Source organism: Symphalangus syndactylus, chromosome 17, assembly GCF_028878055.3.
Source record: "Symphalangus syndactylus isolate Jambi chromosome 17, NHGRI_mSymSyn1-v2.1_pri, whole genome shotgun sequence".
NCBI lineage: Eukaryota > Metazoa > Chordata > Mammalia > Primates > Hylobatidae > Symphalangus > Symphalangus syndactylus.
In genome coordinates, this window is record NC_072439.2 from 51281186 (window position 1) to 51285000 (window position 3815).

A 3815-nucleotide genomic window follows, 5' to 3' on the forward strand; every position below is an offset into this window, starting at 1 on the left:
ATGAGCCATTGGGAATTCAGTCATTATTTATCTAAATTTCTGATTCAGAATGAGATTGGTAAATTAGTCACCAGCCAATTTCATCTTCTATAAGCTTTCGATTTACATTATTGATCCATATTTCTATTGGGCTGTTTGTTTTTTCTATTGGTTTATAAGAGTTTGTTGTATATTCTACACATACCTGGCTAATGTTTGTATATTTTTGTAGAGACAAGGTCTCACAATGTTACCCAGGCTGGTCTCAAACTGCTGGGCTCAAGCAATGCTCCCGCTTCAGCCTCCCAAAGTGCCGGGATTACAGGCATAAGCCATCGTGCCCAGCGAGAATCCTGTATTTTTGATGGTCTTGTCAAATCTGTGAGGGTGTTGGGAGGACAATGTGATATATATATTTAAAGGTATATTTTTTATTTTTAAAGGTGCATATATACACCTTTAAAAACCTCAGTGGACTTCGTAAATAAAGTGGAAACTAGAATTCTGTGAACATTTAGGATGTTGAAGGCCAGGCACGTGAGCCAAGAAATTGTTTGCCTACAGATTTTTCTTTCTTTCATTGTCTGCCAGGAGGGTTACATAAGCCTGTCTTCAGTACCACCAAATCCCCCAGTAAAAGGAACACAGACAAATAATGAAAAGTCAAAAGCTCCAAGTGGAAGTTCAATTGTCTTTATTTTTCTTATACAGATTCAGAGAAGTAAAAACCAGTACCAAACTCCAGGTAAAATGGTTTGATCTGATCGATTTGGCTGCATACTTTCGGTACGCATAACATTCTAAACTTAAAATAGAAATTTTTATATTACAAAACGTAGAAGTAAAATTTTAAAAAGTTAAAGTACTAGCACATATGTGTTAGGGAAATGGTCTCTGTCAATTGCCCATTTTCCCAATTAAATTAACCTATTATTTCCTTTTTTTAACAGCTTATTTTTTTCATGAAAGTTGTACTTTGAGAAGTTACTTTCTAATTACGTCATGAGAACACAACTTGTAATTAGGAACACTTCTGTCACTCTATCAACCAGCACAATAAAGTTTTCACTGTTTTACCTGTTTCCTGTATATGGTGTAATCAGTGAAAGAAATGACATTTCACATCCTAAATAATATGGTGAAACACTGTCTAAAAATTACTTAGATTTAACAGAATTGCAATTAGGTTTTGACAATGTATTTACTTCAAGACGATGTATTTTATCAGGAAAAAATATCTTGAAAGAAAGATCTCTGAAATTATTTTTCATTTGATATACCTTTTTTGTGACAAAATTTTGGGGTGAAATGATGATGTTTACTGATTGATTTAGTACTAAAAAGACTAGTATTAAGAAGACTAAAGACAGTTGTCTTATAATAAGAAATATAGTATAAATAGCACCTTATCAAGAATTCTGCAGGGGTTTTAACACTTACAATAATAGGAAATAGCCATTAAAAAGTTGCTCTAACTTTAAATTTCTAACTTTAGTGTTCTTTAACAAAGGCCATATTTTGTGGCCTTAAAAACAAAAAATTATATCTGGCTTTATCTGTTAGTAAACACAAAGGGTCCATATTTTATTCTGAAAAAATATTTATTATATTCATTCATAAATGTTCTAACTAATTTAACTAAAAAAATCTTCTAGTCTTTTCTAATGCCACAAGCTTACTAGAAAATTACTTCTAAAAATTGGTAATATAAATCATCAATGATTTAACTACTTTAAAAAAGAGGGGTATCTGTTTCTCTTACATTTAATAACCTGAAAATGAGTCTATAAAAATATTTTTTAAAAATACAGTAACACTGCTGAGTTTTGTTAGGTCCCTTGTTTTTTAATTTTTTATTTATTTATTTATTTTTTTAGCAAGAATGTACAATTCTTTTTGCAATTTTTTGCTAACAAAAGACAAAAAGAAATAGTGCTCCCTTCAATTTAGTAGCAATAAAATCATCTACCTTCATCTCTCTCAGAGGGCTTAGGGAGAGTGAAAGGAATTAGAGGAACATAAACCATGGGGCCTTCAGGAAAAAGAAGTCACTTCATAATGATGGAGGCAACAGCAGGCTACACTCTTGTCTGCCTGCACGCTCAGCATCAGCATGCCCTGCCCCTCCTCCTCCCACATAAGGTGCACCAAAGCCTTCTTTTCTTCTACAACAGAGTCTTGCGGTATAAAGGTGGCAACAGAAAATTGTTGCTTTGTCCTTTTGGGGCATCTCTTGCATCTCCTGCTTGTTTTGCTTTTGGGGTACTATAACTTGTCTCTTTCCATTTCACAACTAGTATCCTTTCCACGATATTCCATAACTTCGCTACTTCATCTCTGACCTTTTCACTTGCCTCCTTTCCAACATGATCCAATGTACTCTGTACATGTATATTCCAGTAGATCAAAAGGAATCTTATTTAAGATCCCCAACAAATAAATCCCCCATGGAAATTGAAAGTATCCTCTCAGTGACTCAAATTATTAAAGTCTTTCAAAAAAGATTAGATTCATAGATTATAAATAATATTAGTTCAAAATATTAAACAGTTGAGGACTTCATTGGCAATGCAGGCAGACTGCATGCCAGTTGAACATGATGCTCTCTCAGTCCTTAAAAGCTAATTAAAAATGGTTTTGGTTACATAAGAGGTATTGAATACATATTTCATGCCTTTTTATACCAACTGTAGCAAACAGGGTTAGGATAATATACTTAGGAATCAATTTTACTGAATTCAGAAACATTTATCTCCACCATACACCCTCAAAGGGCATTTTTTTTTTACACGTCAGTCAGAGATCTGCTTCATCCTTCAGTTTCATAGATAGAATTATTTTAAACACTTGAAATCTAGAAAGCAAACCTAACAAGGCTTCAGAATTTAAAAAGCAACAGCTCACTGTGTGTGGTGTGCTATCAGGTTGAAATCTATGTTGTCCTGATGTTTTCAGAGTTATTTCAAAAGACAAAAATACAGTTGCCACTGATTTATCAAAAACATTTGGCTGCCTTTTGTCATCAGCTACAAAATTACAGTGCTTTATAAAACAAACATCAAGGCCGGGCGCGGTGGCTCACCCCAGTAATCCCAGCACTTTGGGAGGCCGAGATGGGTGGATCACCTGAGATCAGGAGTTTGAGACCAGCCTGACCATTATGGTGAAACCCCGTCTCACTAAAAATACAAAAAATTAGCTGGACGTGGTGGCAGGCGCCTGTAATCCCAGCTACTCGGGAGGCTAAAGCAGGAGAATTGCTTGAACCCGGAAGGCAGAGGTTGCAGTGAGCCGAGATCATGCCATTGCATTCCAGCCTGGGCAACAAGAGCAAAACTCCATCTCAAAAACAAACAAACAACAACAAGAAAAAAAAACCCATTAAATTCTAAGCTGCAATTTTTTAAATCCCAAGTTGTAATATTTCAAAAACTTTTGTTTGAATAAAATGCTCATTATTAGTACCAAACTGGTCTCTTTCACAAGATCTGTAGTGTAAGAACTGTGACTAATGCTGCTGCTGCTGTTTTCCCGCTGGAGGGACTAAGTTATCTAGATGCTCTGCAGTAAAATAACGAAAGATAAGCTACAATAGGACTGTGTGCCTTTGTAAATACAGACTAATAAGAGCCATCAGAGCCAGCATGGATTCAAAATTACATTGTATTCCATACAGTAGAATTTTACTATCCATACAATGATTTTTAAAGCTCAAGTTAAATAGTTTTTAAAGCATTTGGTACTACTGTCATCAATACAGTTTTTGAAACTGTAAATCAGGTCGAATTTTGTGCACATTTCCTGGACCAAGATGCCCTCAGAATTAACTGCCTGTG

General features: G+C 34.9%; 1 protein-coding gene across 5 annotated transcripts in view; it reads right to left on the reverse strand.

Moving 5' to 3' along the window:
• Nucleotides 1–656: 656 nt before the first annotated feature.
• The window catches only part of WWTR1 (WW domain containing transcription regulator 1), a 228422-nt gene continuing 225263 nt past the window's right edge, over nucleotides 657–3815 (reverse strand). For all 5 annotated transcript variants that reach the window (XM_055247820.2, XM_063620239.1, XM_063620238.1 and 2 more), the window contains one exon: nucleotides 657–3815. This exon is cut by the window's right edge and continues 554 nt beyond it. The gene's annotated coding sequence lies outside the window, so the exon portion shown is untranslated.